This window comes from Ischnura elegans, chromosome 2 (genome assembly GCF_921293095.1).
Source record: "Ischnura elegans chromosome 2, ioIscEleg1.1, whole genome shotgun sequence".
NCBI classification, from domain to species: domain Eukaryota; kingdom Metazoa; phylum Arthropoda; class Insecta; order Odonata; family Coenagrionidae; genus Ischnura; species Ischnura elegans.
Window position 1 is genome coordinate 86,659,830 of NC_060247.1, and position 17,274 is coordinate 86,677,103.

A 17,274-nucleotide genomic window follows, 5' to 3' on the forward strand; every position below is an offset into this window, starting at 1 on the left:
CCTTTCATTGAGAAGTATTTTTTGTACATAATCAGACAGACACAAAATATTAGTTTCCACTGAAACTCAAAAGTAACTTGAATCTTGAAAATAGCAATGTTGTGTTCGAGGGTGAGCATCACAACTAACATAATTGAGAATTTAAGAAGTATGCTTCATGAATAAAATTACAACTCTTAATAGGAGTACTTTAAAAGCAAACTGTAAAATATTTAGGGAAAAGTAAATAATTACTAAATAAAACTTAAATAATAATAATAATAATTTTATTTCTGTTGGGTTACAAATGTAACATAGAAATTGTCATATAGTGGACAAACAACACATGAGATACAAACATAAAAGACAGATGACATATATATATGTTATGGCTTGCAAGGTGTCGAGGACTTTTTGTTAACATATTTTTTACACAAGTCGTAGTACTCATCTAGTGAATAAATTGAATTTTGATATAAAAGCGTTTTTAGTTTGTGCTTGAATGAGTTGCTATTTTGGATTGCTTTAATATCTGGTGGTAGTAAGTTAAAAAGTTTGGCCCCTTTATGATATGGTCCTTCACTAGCAAGTTAAGATGACCTCGGTTCAATATGTATATCATGTTTTTGTCGGGTGTTTATTTGGTGTATTTCACAGTTTAGGTCAAATGAGTTCATATTTTTTTTAACATACATTATTAAATTAAATACATACAGGGCAGTAAGTGGCATAATTTGTAAGGTTTGAAAATGTGCCCTACATGACTCCCTATAGGGAAGATTGAGAAAAGCCCTAATTGCCTGTTTATGTAATTTAAAAATTTTATGAGATTGATGTGAGCCACCCCTTGGCACCCCTTAAAGCAAGCTTTCAGAATAAATACAGCAAGAATTATTTGCCCTCAAAGACAAGTAATGCATTATGGTTAAAAAAATTCTATTAACACTAAATAGTTTGTTTTCTTTTGCCAATAGGTAATGTATACTGAAAACAAGTTGCAACAGAAGAAAGCCGATTGTAAATGGACATCCCTCAAGTTATTGAACACACCACCTTAAAAAATGATGATATTATGTACTCATTACACATAGCAATAAAATAAACAAGTTATTAAGCAAATTCAAAGAATTATGAGTTTATGTTTACCTTAAATAGGTAACTGGGGTAATCTTTCATTCACAGATCTAAAAATTATTGTGACATACTACGTGCAATTTCATACCTTCCTAACAAGAAATAAAATTGACAGGACAATTTACATAATGTATTGCCTTCACCATACCTATTGCTATGTCTTTAAACAGCATTAAGAATAGCAAAATAAATTACCACAGAGGACTGCAAAATTCTCATGGGATATTTTAACTTATCAGATTGCCAAGGGCACATTGATTGCCTGTGGCCCACTTTGATCGTAAGTGTTCACGGAGTAAAAGATCCCCACAATTAGGGCAAGGATCTATGTTTAAGCTTTCATACTTCAATTTTATCTCACAAAATAAATTTGAATGTTCAATAAATCACATGCACGAGGCAAAAAAAATAAAGCCTTATCAAACTTGTGAGCAAAGGTTAGAATTCAAGTTGATTGAGGCCATTACTAAATAAGGCACGAGGCTCTTAAATCCATGTGCCTCTCATTCTGAGAAATCAAATCAAAGCTCACACTACTACCAGCCACCAAATCAATGACAGCCACCAGCAGAAGAAATATGAAGACTTTATCAATTGCCATAATTGTTATGTTAGCTATTGGAGTGGTTTCAGTGATTGGTGAGTGAAAAGTTTTGACCAATATTTTGTTCAATGCCATACTTGTTCATTAGGTTAAATACCACATGTTTCAAATTGAAATAGTATGTATAGTGCTTGACATACTGAAGGAATCACTAATTATTCAAATAATTGGCATCTGTTTACAAAAAACATACATTCGAGTAGGGATACAATTCTTCAGATTCAGGTTAGAATTGCAGAAAAACAAAATTATTTTTTCATGGTTAATTTTATCCTTGGTTTTTGTGGGTGAGGTAGTTAATCATTAATTTTTTTGAACACTCAACCTCATATTTGTGATGCATTTGATGGCTCTATGATTGCAATGGTAATTACGTCCACCGTAAGAGTTGCTCTGGAAATGACCATTAGAATATAAAAAAAAATGCTTAGGTGAAGGAGTGCTTATGGGAAAATCCACTTAGGAGTAATGTAAATTTGAAAATAATCACATGTATTTGAACATTTCGTGGAATCAACAAATACTTTTGATATTGGTGACTGAGAAAATTAAGTCAGCAGATAACCTTGAGGGCTGAGGAAATATGATCACAGCAGACTCCCGATTATCTGGCTGCGGTTTATCCGGTTTGCGGATTATCTGCTCATGATTTGAACTGTCGCTCAGTTTTTCCGCGGTCTTTATAAAAAAAATTAAATCGGACGCAAAATCATCGGAATTACTGCATTAATGCTAGGATAAACCGGGCTTATTACATATTTCCTTTAGAATCCCTGAATGGATCATTAATAATACGAGTACAACCATGTAATTGACGCTAAAAAGATCGCGAACTGGCGAAAAAAACTCATTGCGTCCGGGAAGGACTCTAAAATAACAGAATAACTGCATAAATAATAATACAATATTGTATTTTTAACTTAAATTTTGAACATCGCAAGACATTTAACTGAAAGTTTGGGTTACCCATGTTTTCCGATTATTCATGCCATCTCTCCCCATCGTTAGCCCAGAATATCGGGAGTGTACTGTATTAAGAATAGGATTACAATTCAAAACCCTTAAAAATTAGCCACATGTGAAGGGTTAAGTGATGAGTCAGGGAATGAGAGCGAAGATGCTCAATGGTTGAGTAAGGACTGACAATAGAGAAATGGAGCAGAGAAGGCGATTGGAGTTACAGACATGCCTGCCAGTTATCTCAAGTTTCAGCTCACCTACTACAAGAAAAATGGCAGTGGAATCTGCAGATAGAAAACAAACATGCAATCAGCCCAGCCCATTAATTGAGACCCAATCAAAATCAGTCCAACCCTACAGATTGACACCTACTATCTGTAAGGTCATGACTCGTTTAACTACATTTTTATTTATTCTAGTTAACTTTATTTAGTTAATTTCATTCATAATTTGGGCTTCTGATTGCATTAATTTATATGTTAATGTATGTTTAGCTAGGTCCATAATATGATGTTTTAGATTGTTTGTTGTTTCTTTAAAGTAAAATTGCTATGTGCTGTTGATAAAAAGAAGGGGATTGTTAAAAAGAAAGTATAAGAGAAAATATGTGTAATACAAGGGCAATGACAAATTGAGATTTCAAGGAAGTTTATATTATTTGAGGAATCCTGAAATAATACATCGAAGTCATTCATAAGCTAACTGTACATAATGGACTCAACTCTGAATTCTCTGTACGTAGCATTACCCGAAAGCGACCACCAACATTAGACTAAAAAAGACTTGAAACTCAAATGCCAATGCGTGTTTATACAACTTTATAGGGATTTCCCAGTAATAACAGTTGCCTATTAATGAAGCACTACTTTAAAATGCATATGTTGACCGTACTATGTTAAAATATCTTTAAAAGATCCAATAAAATAATGATGTATGACATAAAAAAATTATTAAAGCTCAGTCGGATTGTACGAAAGCCACATTTACCCTTAACTTTTTTTCTATAAAAGCTGGCAAAGAACACACTGCCTCTTCAAAAATTCTTTTGGATCCTAAAATTTCATTTACTCTAAAGAAAATCCAGTACATTTTTTTTCGTCATAAAATAATTATAATCCATGTTTTAGTTTATTAATGTTGAAATATAAAGATGTCAGCATGGAAGAAGAGGAGTTTATAGAAAACCCACTTGATAGAAAAGAGTGCAGGAAATAAAGAAGTTGAGAAAGCAAAGAGATTCCAAAAAATAGACCAAAAAACCATGGATGAAGTTATGCAAGAGAAGAAGTTACCTCATAAATTATTAAGTACGATGGAACTTTTAGGTTGACGATCGTGGTGATCCTCTTTAATACATTGTGTATGGAAAAATTTGTGCTTATCATAGATGAAAAACAGCAAAAAAAATGGATAGAACAACATTTGATTTTCAGTTCATATCAGTGGCATAAATAGGAATATGCTTTAGGGGGGGGGGGGGGATGAAGGAGCCTGGGGGGTCGACCCCAGGACCTGGACCCCCTGGGAACCAGGAAAATCTTTGAAAAATGGCATTTGCTGGAAATTCATTTTACATCATTTTGGCACTTAACACGTTCCGTGCTGATGACGTAGCGTCTACGTCATGGCAGCCACTACCCAGTGACTGATGAGGTAGACGCTACGTCATGATTCCCTTTTGCGTTATATTCCGCCCTGAGCGCCAGCCACCGCTGTTAGGGTATGGGAGAGGGTCAGTCACCACTCTTCGCCTGTTTGCCGTGCAGAAAGCTCCTAAAAAAATTTTTTTTCGATTTTTTCTGTGTTTTTCTATATTACCCGGTTTTGCTCTGCAAGGACGTCTTTGAGGGTGGATTTTTACAATGTATTTTTTTATTACTTTCATTTTATAATGCAGAAAACCGTAATATATTCTCACAATTGTTCTTATACCTTAAAAAAAAACTTTTACAAATATTCAAAGCGAAATAATAAAAAGATACTTTTGCATTTGACGAGGATAGGTAATTACTTTATTACAAGGTATTTTATCTTTCTTTATGACTTTTAACACAATGATTAGATTGTGTTTATGTAATTGGTTTTTACAATAAGGAATACAAATATTTTTCCCTTGTTGTTATTTCTATTTTTAACGTCAATTAACGCTATCGTGGTAAATTGCTTAGCTGGTTGCCTAATTTCGGACATACTCCAGGTATGTGTATTTTTATCCTTACTATAACAATAAATGCTTCCGTTCTTATACTTTTAAAGTTTCGGAGTGAATTTTATTTGCTATGATTTCATCATGGCAAAATTTGTTGTTATCCTTATGTTTATTTGCTGCTATGCATGAAATAATAATTATATTTGCATAAATTTTACAATAACTTCAGTAAAGTCCTGGTTCCACATTGCAATTTATTTTTACTATTTACATTTCATGCACAATAGCTAGACTTCCCCATCCTTATGTTCACTAGCATTTGAATTAGAGACTCATTACTTGATTTCTTCCATAATATCCAAAATACTTACAAGCATTCTATTTGGCATCCTCCCCAATAAAAAAATGCCTAAGAGAACAATTTCCAACTAACCAAGTCGCATGCCGCCGAACTCGGAGAAACTGATCCGGCCCGAGGATACATATATACATCTGAAGATATAAAATGGGCAATACGTGTCCTGAAGGACATTTACTAGATGGAAATATTTAACCATAGAAGAATTTCCCCACTTTTTGGCCTTATTTTTCGTACTAGAATTATCCAAATCTCCTGTATCTCCAATAATTGAAAAGCTTGATCTTTATACGACTTGCATTGATTCAGGAGAGAGAAGTCGCTTGATCAATTCATGTCAATTCTCCAAGCCCTTCAAATCAACAAGAACCTATCTACGTTCTCTGGCTCTAACACTCCTTTGGCCCACTGATTATTCAAAATTAGCCCCATATAGACGCATTCAAGGAATCAATGGAAAAAGTAGTGACCCGCTCACGTGACCTAAGTTTGGAAGAGTCTATGGTTCCATGGAGAGCTAGGCTGGGATATAGTGAATATATGAGGGGAAAGCTCAACAGGTACGCAATAAAGTTGTATATGTTGACGGAAGCAAAGGGTTTGGCGCTGCAGGTCCTCCAACTCAGAAGTCTCTGGAAAAGGGCATTCGGAGAAGATGGTAAACCCACCCGTACCCGAACAAACCCGTAAAAAATGATGGAGGATCATTTAGACTGAGGCTAATCCTTTTATATTGATAACTTTTATAACAGTGTAGCCAGTTCTAGATTCCATCCAAATGGGAAACCTAACTTGACGGGGACACTGAGGAGAGGCAAGAAAGTTATTCCTCTTTTGGTGCTCTGCTACGAATTAAAGAAAGGTGAGGTGGTGGAGGCCTTTCATGAGTATAAAATCGGTATCCTAAGGTGGACGGATAAGAGAGAAGTGCGGATGATCATCACTGAATTCAGTGCAAAAAATGAACGAATCTATGAAAAGACGAGGGTGCACACCAAGAGAGCCACAGGCGGTGGTTGAATATAGCAATTACAATTGTGGCATCGATCATTGGGATCAAATGATGTCTCATCGACTATCTAATTCCAGTTATAGAATCTCTTATGACAATATCTGTACCTTCGATCCCTTTGAGGAGATAGTCATCCTAGCCTGACTCAACCAAAACCAAGGGCTTATTAGGACATTTCCCCAATTATATGAAAAACACAATAGATAGAAAAGACGAAAACAGAAGAGATGTAGGTAGTGCTTCAAGAAGAATGTCCACCAGGATACATCATATTATAGCCCCACCTGCCTATCTGATCCTCGATTGTGTCTTGACTGCTTCCAGAAGTATCACAAGAATTTGTGATTCAGAAAATTATTTACCCAGCGGGAAAAAATTATTTTTTAATGTTCACCTTTTATATTTTCTATTTCAATATTTATTTAAAAAGATATTATTTTATGTTAAGTATTTAGTAACTGAAAAATTATTCTAAAAATGCTGGTCAATTTTTGATTCGTAAAACAATGTTTCATTGCAACAATTCTTCGTTTATACAAATTTTCCCTTTCATTTATAAACCAATGTATATCATTATAAAATCTTATCCAGAGGATTTCATATCGTTCATAATAATTTTTCCACCATAGGGAGCAACACTTTTGCTGGAAATATTGGTAATACTCGCAATATTTTCTTTTGAGCAATAAAACATTTAAAATCGTATTTGAATGTATCATTTCCAGATTATAAAAATAATGTTTGCCGCATTACTATTTCCATTAGTTTTTTCCAGAAAGTGATAAAGTCTGAACGGGTTTTCGTCACAGTACTGACAAAGAGCAAAGAAATGTGGGAAACATGTAGGTGTGTTGCGGGAAGGTATCAAAAGTTTGACAGGATAATTAGAAAATTTAAATTTCAAATTTTTAACAAATGAAGGGTTATTTTAAAAAAAAAGTGTGAAAACATGTAGCAGGCATCACAAATCATAAGATCACATCGTTAAAATAATAATAAAAAAATACAAATTTTTGCCAAAAAGTCAGCCACAGGGCATTTTCTTCAAAAAACGGTCAGCACGGAATGTGTTAAAATATAACTTTAAGCAGATGCAGTTATTATACATCAAAACTATTCCATACATAGTTTTAAATAATTTATTAATTTCTCTGAGGCTATGGGGAGGGGTTATCTATCCCCTCATTCTCCCACCACAATTCTAAAGCTATAAAGGTTTTAGTTTTTTATGATAAAATTAAGCGAAAATATATTAAGTACATGGGTTCATTTGTATGTGTTAATGACATTAATGATGTCGTTTAGCATGAACACGACTTGCATTTTTCTTTTGTTTTTGTTTATTGAATGGCTGTCGTGTTTTGAGTTGCGTGAGGAGTAATAAAAAGGTAAACATAACAATAGATTCATTATCGCATAAATTAGTGATAATATAAGAAAACTTAGGATAACATAGAATGAAAATGGAATGCTAGGGGTCATTAAATCAGAATTATCATGAATCATTTGAATGCAGAAAGGAAAAAAAAGAAACCTTTCAAGACACTGAAAGATAATTTAAAAAAATTACTTTGGCGGCATGTTCTAGTTTAAATAGTTTCCAACAAAAAATTTTTAGTGCTACTTATATCAAAAATATTTGTTGAAAAAATCAGCAAGAGGATAAGCTTAACTTGAATCATACAAACTTCTTCTGCTGTAAAGGGCTCATGTAGGTGCAAGAGGCATTATACATTCTCAGGCACCATACCACATTAGTAGTTACCGTAAAAAATTCCATAGATAGACTGGTATGTAGTATTATCACAAAATCCTTTCTAGAAAAAGCACTCATGAAAGATCCTAAGCAATAATATCTATGTAATATATATTTTAGAAAAATATTACCGATCAATGATCATATTGGATTAACTTCTCCCTCAATTACATTTCTCCTACTTTGAGAGTTAATAGTGCAATTATCCACATACTGCTACTGTTATGCACATACATTTAACTCGTACATATGGCATAACATACACTCATTTCATTTTTAAAAGAAGAATAAATCCTAAACATAGACCTCTTTACCCTAATACCGCTAAATATTTGCCGGCCTCGGTGGCGGCGGGGTAACGTTCTTGCCTGCCAAACAAGAGGTCACGGGTTCGAGTCCCGCCTGGGTAGGTTTCCCCTGTCCAGGGCATGGTCGTTCGTGTGCGTTTAATTATTAAAAATTTGTTGAATACCCTGATGTAAAATGGCCAACATGAGCTGTATTCGGTGGTTTGGGAATAAAATAAAATAAAAAATAAATAAAAAAAATATGTAGGTATATTTTAACTATTCAACATTCATTTTTTTTTAAATCACATAAGCAACTTCTATTTTTTAATAATGAAGCTTGATTTTAACAAAAAACACTCATCTGATAATGAATGACAATACAAACTGAACTCAGTCATACATTTCACATCTCTCAAAACGTATGTAAATAAAATATTGCTAATGGGCAGATTTTTGGGTGAGTAAACATAATGGTGTAACTCCAGGACCAAAAAGGCATACTGATTTGTTAACTTAATACATCCAAGAAGGAAGGGAGACTACACCATATCCCTTTCGTCACAATTCAGGCCTTTCAAAAATGGTATGGCATTTGTTGAGAGTCAACTTAAGATCAACTTTCTATATTCCCGACATTAATTTTGATTTATTCTTAAAAAAAGGAACCCATCCTCCCTGCCCCAGTGATGGGACACCATGTGTGCGAGGTACCCTCTGCCAACTAGACTGCAACACCTGCAGATGTGGGAATAATGGAAGCTTGGGATGTACACAGAAGGCCTGCCTAATAACTGATCAGAGACAATAGTGGAGATTATCTCTTGTGTAAACAAATGATTAAACATCATTTAAGGATAATTAAGTATCCTTAAATGGAAAACCCTCAAGTTATGGAACTCACCATCTTAAAATATGATTATATTATGTACCCATTACATATACCAATAAAATAAACAAATTATTACGCTACTTCCAAATACTATGCGTTTATGTTTCCCTTCGATAGGTAACTGAGGTTATCTTTAATTCGCATGTCTAATAACTTTTGTGACATAACGTGTGCCATTTAATACCTTCTTAACAAGAAATAAAATTGACAGGGCAAAATACATAATATTTTGTCTTCACTAAGGAACTTCCATTGCTATGTTTCTACGCAGCATTAAGAATAGCAACATAAACTACCACAGAGGATAGCAAATTTCTTATGCCTTAGTTTTACTCATCAGATTGCCAAGGGCACATTAATTTTCAGTGGCCAAGGTTGACCATAATTATTCATGGAGTAACAGATCCCCACGACTAAAGAGAGGATACAGCATAATGCTACACAAAGTACCTATAAAACTTATTAGATATGATTTTTACATCATACTCAGTGACTTACTACCTCCATGGTGTTCGGTAGGGTGGTCACAAAAAAATCAATGTTTTCCGGGGATCCCCCAAAAAGTTGGCCCATTGTCTAAAATTGATAACACATTTTATGTGCAAAACGACAATTATTTTACATACATAATATGTCAATAATATAATTGCACAAGATACCTGAGAAGTAAGCAAGTGCAAAAAAATATACATATTTATAAACAAAATAAATTATGAAGATATAAATACTCATCAATAGAGTGAAAGCATTTGGCCAATTAAAAAGTTTTTCATCTCATTCTTGTATGCTATATGTCATTCAAGATATCATACTCAAAGAATTGTTTAGGTCTTAGGAAGCTTTTTATAAAACCTTTAGGCAAATATTCTTAAGCCACTGTTCTAAAGTCGATACTGGCAAAGTTTCAACTCAGCATGATAATGTAACACCTGCCTCATCAAGGGCAAATTTTGGAAAAAATATACATAATAATTTTTACATTAAATCTATATTTTTCCTCTATAAAATGAAAACCATTTGTCACAGAAACTTAAATCATATGCCTATAAATAGTAAATTTTCATGCCTTTCCGTTATGTGTAATTCACATTTTTTGATACAATCGATAGACTTGACTGTATTTAGCATTTGTCACACAAGACCTCGGTGTATTTGTTGCATATCCTACAGGATAACATGAAATTATTGGAATCAAACACATCTCAAAATAAAGTCACATCTGCTTTCAAGATTTGTCTTCCCTTTAAATCACTGAATGAACACCTAAGGGTGAATGAATTGGTGCTTAAAAATAAGTTAACATTCTTTATTTATTTGACATTAGAAATATTTAGTGTGCTATGGCCGGCAGTCATATCCTCCCAATACCTAGTTCAAATGACAAAATAGCTAGAAACCGAATCCATCTTGGTACATGTACTATTAACATTCAGAAGTACAGTATAAAGCTGAAATGTAAATTTGGGGTCAAATTATCTCCTGTTTCCATTGAAACTTTCTGTTGAGTATACAAACTTAGTTATTGACAGGGTCATTCTACATCAGCTGGGTGGTAGAGTCATACTACATTCTAGACTTATGTGGTATCCTATATTAGAAAAAGTTTCAGCAGTGGTAAAATGTATTGATTAAATTTTCTTACTATTTCAGATGATGTGTCTCAATGTTCATCTGTCATGTCTAATGATGAAAAATCAATGCAGTGTTACTTCTTTCTTCTCAACCCTAATTTCATAAATGAAACATGATGTATATCAGGGAGCTATAGTGCATGGTAACGACAGAATACAGTAGCCTTGTAGATAGAGCACCAGGCTGCTAGTTGGATAGTTCCAGGTTCAAATATTGGTTGAACCCTTCTGAAACCCCTAACAAAAACCCTTGAAAAATGTGGCAGGCAAGCGAAAGGAATGGGTCACTACATAGTGTAAGTTACAATTCATATGCCTGTGCTTAAAAAGCGGTGAAGACAACTCTGACTAATGCAAACCAACATTCGAGTTTCATCACTGAGTTTCATTATAAATCGCATGCATAAGGCAAAAAAAATTGAACTCATAAGTCTTATCAAAATTGAGAGCAAAGGTTAAAACTCAAGTTGAAAGAGGGCGTTACAAAAAAAGAAAGCATGAGATTCTTAAATAGACTTAAATAGAAAACCATATGCCTTTCATTCTGAGAAATCAAATCACAGCTCAAACTACTACCAGCCACCAGATCTCCACCAGAGAAACAGCCACCAGCAGAAGAAATATGAAGACTTTATCGATTGCCATAATTGTTATGTTAGCTATTGGAGTGGTTTCAGTCACTGGTGAGTGAAAAGTTTTGACCAATATTTTGTTCAACGCCATACTTGTTCATTAGGTTACATACCAAACGTTTCAAATTGAAATAGTAAAGTGCTTGAGGTACTGAATGAATCATTAATTATTCAAATAATTGGTATCCTTTATAAAAACAAACATCTGAGTAGGGATAAAAATCTTCAGATTTATGTTCAGAATTGCAGAAAACGAAATCATTATTCATGGTAAATTTTATCCTTGGTTTTTGTGGGTGAGGGAGTTTATCATGCTTTTTTTTAAACACTCAACCTCATATTTGTGATGCATTTAATGACTTTATGATTGCAATGAGAATTACATCCACCGTAAGATCATTGCTCTGGAAATGACCATTAGAATATAAAAAAAACAAATGTTTAGGTGAAGGAGTACTTATCGGATAATCCAACTTAAGAGTAATATAAAACTGAAAATAATCTCATGTATTTGAACATTTTGTGGAATCGACAAATACTTTTGACATAGGTGACTGACAAAGAAAAAAAGTCGGCAGGTAACCTTGAGGACTGGGGAAATATGATAATTAAGAATAGAATTAAAATTCAAAATCCTTAAAAATTAGCCACATGTGAGGGGCTAAGTGATGAGTCAGGGAATGAGAGCGAAGATGCTCAATGGTTGAGTAAGGACTGACAATAGAGAAATGGAGCAGAGAAGGCGATTGGAGTTACAGACATGCCTGCCAGTTATCTCAAGTTTCAGCTCATACACTACAAGAAAAATGGCAGTGGAATCTGCACATAGAAAACAAACATGCAATCTGCCCAGCCCATTAATTGAGACCCAATCAAAATCAGTCCAACCCTACAGCTTGACACCTACTATCTGTAACGTCATGCCTCGTCCAACTCGATTTTTATTTATTCTAGTTAACTTTATTTGGGCTTCTTAATGCATTAATTTATATGTTAATGCATGTTTTGCTAGGTTGATGTTTTAGATTGTTTGTTGTTTCTTTAAAGTAACATTGCTATGTGCTGTTGATAAAAAGAAGGGGATTGTCAAAAAGAAAGTTTAAGAGAAAAGATGTGTAATAACAAGGGCAATGACAAATTGAGATTTCAAGGAAGTTTATGTTATTTGAGGGATCCCAACATCACATATCCAAGTCATTCATAAGCTAACTGTACGTCATGGACTTCAACTCAACCCTGAATGCTCTGTACGCAGGGTTAGATTAAGTTTTAACAAAATTACTGGAATAGACTAAAGGAAGACTTGAAATTCAAATGCAAATTCATGTTTATACAAATTTATAGGGTTTTCGCTGTAGTAAGGGTGGCCTATTAATGAAACACTATTTTAAAATGCATAAATGCTGGCTGAACTATGCTAAATTACCTTTAAAAGATCCCATAAAACAATGATGTATGATATAAAAAACATTATTAAAGCCCAGTCGGATTGTACAAAAGCCACATTTACCCTTAACTTCTTTCTATAAAAGCTGGCAAAGAACACACTGCCTCTGCAAAAATTCTTTTGAATCATAGAATTTCATTTGCTCTAAAGAAAATTGAGTACATTTTTTTTCAATGTAGAATATCATAAAAAGACTATAATCCAAGTTCTAGTTTATTACTGTCAATATATAAAGATTTTAGCGTGGAGGTAAAGGAGCTTAGAGAACACCCACTTGATAGAAAAGATCGGAAATAAAGAATTTGCATTTTCCCTAGGCCTCCTCTGCTTGCAGATTCTTGATTTATTTACGTCACCATCCTCTTCCCTGCTTCTTCTATTATCTCCTTAATCTCTTCAATCCCGGCCTTCAAGCTCGCTTGGCTTGAATCTAAGTCTTTGAATTTCTTGCCAAACTTTGCCCCTACTTCAGCGATTATTTCTTCCATCTGGTCGCGGATTTCCTCCATTTTCTTCTCTTGCTCGCTGATTCTCCTACCATATTCTCATTGGAACGCCATTAGCCTTTCGTTGATTATCTTTGCCGTCTCCTCCAACTTTTTGCCTCTTTCTTCTTGTTTGCTATCTCGCCTCTCCAGTTCTGCCATTAACTGACTATCTCGCCTCTCCTGTTCTTCCTTCAACTGACTATCTCGCCTCTCCTGTTTTTCCATCAGCTGTCTTAGTAGCACCCGTAGGTCACTGTATCCTTGCTCCTCCATCTCCATCTCAAACGCATGGGTCTATATCAATCCCTTCTTTTATCAAAAGCGGTTTTAAACACTCCTGCAGCTCAAACTTTGCCCCTTGAGTCGTCGATCCGCAATCCCTCAACAAACTTCGTAAATCCACCTTTTTCAGTTCGTAAAATTTTTTCACTCCCGCCATTTTGAATTCCTGCTTTCTATGACGCGACTCGTTTTTTCAGGTGTCCTGTCCTGCGGTCTCGATCCTCTCGAGAAGTCGTGCCCCAAATGTAAAGTTTTTTTTTTCTCTTCATTACGTTCACAAATATTCTTATTAAACTTTAAAAAAACAAACTCGTGAGTAAAGAGACAACTGTACGCCACAACTATTACAATCCCACTCTCCTACACTTCATCCCATGCAGTCAACAACAATTGCCCCACTCCACCTCTGCTGCTTATTGTTGTTCACTCCATTGTTCTCCTTCTATCCATCGTCACATCAAAATCCCACTCAAAACAACCCAAAACAACTCAAAAATAAATGTTACAGGAGATTACACCATTTACCTTACATTACAATTAAGGCCTTTCACAAAATGGTATGGCATTTATTGAGAGTCAATTTTAGATCACCTTCCTATATTCCCAACATTAATTTTGATTTATTCTTAAAAAAAGGAACCCATCCTCCCTGCCCCAGTGATGAGACACCATGTCCGAACGGTACCTTCTGCCAACTAGACTGCAACACCTGCAGATGCGGGGAAAATGGAACCATGGCATGTACAATGATGGGCTGCCCACCAACTGATCGGAGACAATAGTGGAGATTATCTCTTGTGTAAACAAATGATTACACACCATTTAAGGATATTTAAGTATCCTTAAATGGACAACCATCAAGTTATGGAACACACAATCTTAAAATAAGATGATATTATGTACCCATTACACATATAAATAAAATGAACAAGTTATTAAGCAGCTTCCAAGTACTATGAGTTTATGTTTCCCTTCGATAGGTAACTGAGGTTATCTTCAATTCACATGTCTAATAATTTTTGTGACATATATGTGCCATTTAATACCTTCCTAACAATAAATAAAATTGATAGGGCAAAATACATAATATAACGAAAGAATTCGGTAGCCTTGTAGTTAGAGCACTTGGCTGCTGGTTGGAGAGTCCCAGGTTCAATCAAATCTTGGTTGAACCCTTCTGACACCCCAAACAAAAATCCTGGAAAAATGTGGCAGGCAAGCAAAAGGAGCTGGTCCCTACATTGTGCAAGTTAAAATTCATATGCCTGTGGTTTAAAAGCGGTGAAAACAACTCTCACCAATGCAAACCAACATTCGTGTTTCATCACCCATTTTAATCACCATGTGAAAGCGTGGTAATAAAAGGGAATAAAAAAACTTGAAATATAGGTGTAGGTATGTTGATATTTTTATATGATACCAAAATTAAACATATAAAAATATTTATTAAAATTTTTAGGAACAAAGTAATGCTTCTCGATCACATGAGAATTACTGTTCACCATCCAAGCTTTCATGCCTCAGATCTATCTCACACATTGAATTATAATATTCAAGATTTAGGGTTCCTGGTTTGACCTCCAACAGTAAATCATATCACGCACAAAGATAAATCACATGCATGAGGCCAAAAAATTGAACACATAAGTCTTATCAAAATTGAGAGCAAAGGTTAAAACTCAAGTTGATTGAGGGCGTTACAAAAAAAGAAGGCATGAGGCTCTTAAAAACCATATGCCTTTCATTCTGAGAAATCAAATCACAGCTCACACTACTACCAGCCACCAGATCTCCACCAGAGAAACAGCCACCAGCAGAAGAAATATGAAGACTTTATCGATTGCCATAATTGTTATGTTAGCTATTGGAGTGGTTTCAGTCACTGGTGAGTGAAAAGTTTTGACCAATATTTTGTTCAACACCATACTTGTTCATTAGGTAAAATACCAAATGTTTCAAATTGAAATAGTATAGTGCTTGAGGTACTAAAGGAATCATTCATTATTCAAATAATTGGCATCTATTTATAAAGGCATACATCCCAGTAGGGATAAAAATATGTTTTCCTGGATATTACACCCTTTTTTATATCACTTATTTTTTACAGAGCGTGACCTGGTTTTCGATGAATTATCATCATATTCGGGCAAAAATTATAAGATGAAATAAATGAAGATTGATATGAATAAATATCGATTAAATTAAATTATTCTGTTTAAATGAAGATGATGATAATCCATTGAAACTCGGGTCGCACTCAGTAAAAAATAAGTGGTATAAGTAATTGTGTAATATCCAGGAAAACATATAATGGAATACCACAAAGTAAATCAAGAGTTTGTGAATTTTGTAGGGATAAAAATCCTCTGATTTAAGTTAGAATTACAGAAAAATAAAATTATTATTCATGGTACATTTTATCCTTGGTTTTTGTGGGTGAGGGAGTTTATCATGCTTTTGTTTAAAACACTCAACCTCATATTTGTGATGCATTTGACGGCTCTATAATGGTTGAGAAAGGACTGACAATAGAGAAATAGATCAGTGAAGGCGATTGGAGTTACAGGCATATCTGCCAGTTATCTTAAGTTTTGATCCATATGCTAATAGAAAAAATGGCAACGGATTATATAGAAGGAAACACTCAATGAGTTCAGCCCATTAATAGGGTGGTTTCCTATTATTTTTTTATTGCCTAAATCGCAAGATTATTACTCCTGGAGCACATATTTCACGCTTTCAGATTTTTGAATGGCGATTTTGTCCTTGAATGCAAATAAAAATGTCTTGCCTGTAAGTGCACTTCCTGAGACGAGTAAATTTGTGCTCACATCACATGCTTTCAAAAATAAATTGTCTACTTTCCGATCGATGCAGAATTTCTGCACCAACATTTTAGACTTGGTCCCAGTGCTGTGGCTTGATATTGCGTTAAGTTGTGGGCAAAAAACGTACAAACACGGACCAAAATCCACCTACTACTTCTTACTCACTAGTCTTGAAAATGGTACTGAGTAACCGAAACTAGTCGAATAAAGGGTGTGTTTTTGTAGAAAAGCTAAGAAATTTCCTTCCAAACATCAAAAACCACCTGCCCGCAAAACAGGAGACCAACAGTGGCAAGCCATGATTAATTCCTGTCTCCCCAGTGCCATGGCTCTCCTTTAAAATACTCTAGCAAACAGCAACAGGTGCGACACCATGACAGGTAACAATGCCACAATGATTGGTTACAAGGCTGCGACTGGTAGCACAGCAGAGTCAACCTGGCTGTAAAAAAGGCCGGTTGGCACTGCTAGTAAATATATTTAATGGGCAGATTTTTTTGGTCACTAAATATTATGGTGTAACCCAAGAACCAACAAGGCTGACTGAAGTGTTTAATTACATCTAATGAGGAAGGTATATTAGACCATACTCCTTGCATCACAATACAGGCCTTTCACAAAATGGCATGGTATTTGGTGTAAGTCCTTTGTTGATATCAACTTCCTTTATTTCCAACATTAATTTTGATTTATTCTTTTAAAAAAGGAACTCCTCCTCCCTGCCCCAGAGATGGGACACCATGTGTACGGGGCGCCTCCTGCCAACTGGACTGCAACACTTGCACTTGCAGGGATAATGGAAACTTGGTATGCACAGAGATGGCCTGCCTAACAA

General features: G+C 34.8%; 1 protein-coding gene across 4 annotated transcripts in view; it reads left to right on the forward strand.

Annotated features, from left to right (window-relative positions):
* LOC124154093 overlaps positions 1 to 17,274 on the forward strand; it is a 51,488-nt gene extending 34,214 nt beyond the window's left edge. For 2 of the 4 annotated variants that reach the window (XR_006863832.1, XR_006863831.1), the window contains one exon: positions 954 to 1,098. The gene's annotated coding sequence lies outside the window, so the exon portion shown is untranslated. Of the gene's footprint in view, positions 1 to 953; positions 1,099 to 8,904; positions 11,446 to 14,247; positions 15,007 to 15,174; positions 15,497 to 17,145 lie in introns of those variants that run through there. The other 2 variants (XR_006863830.1, XR_006863829.1) reach the window with 2 other exon arrangements.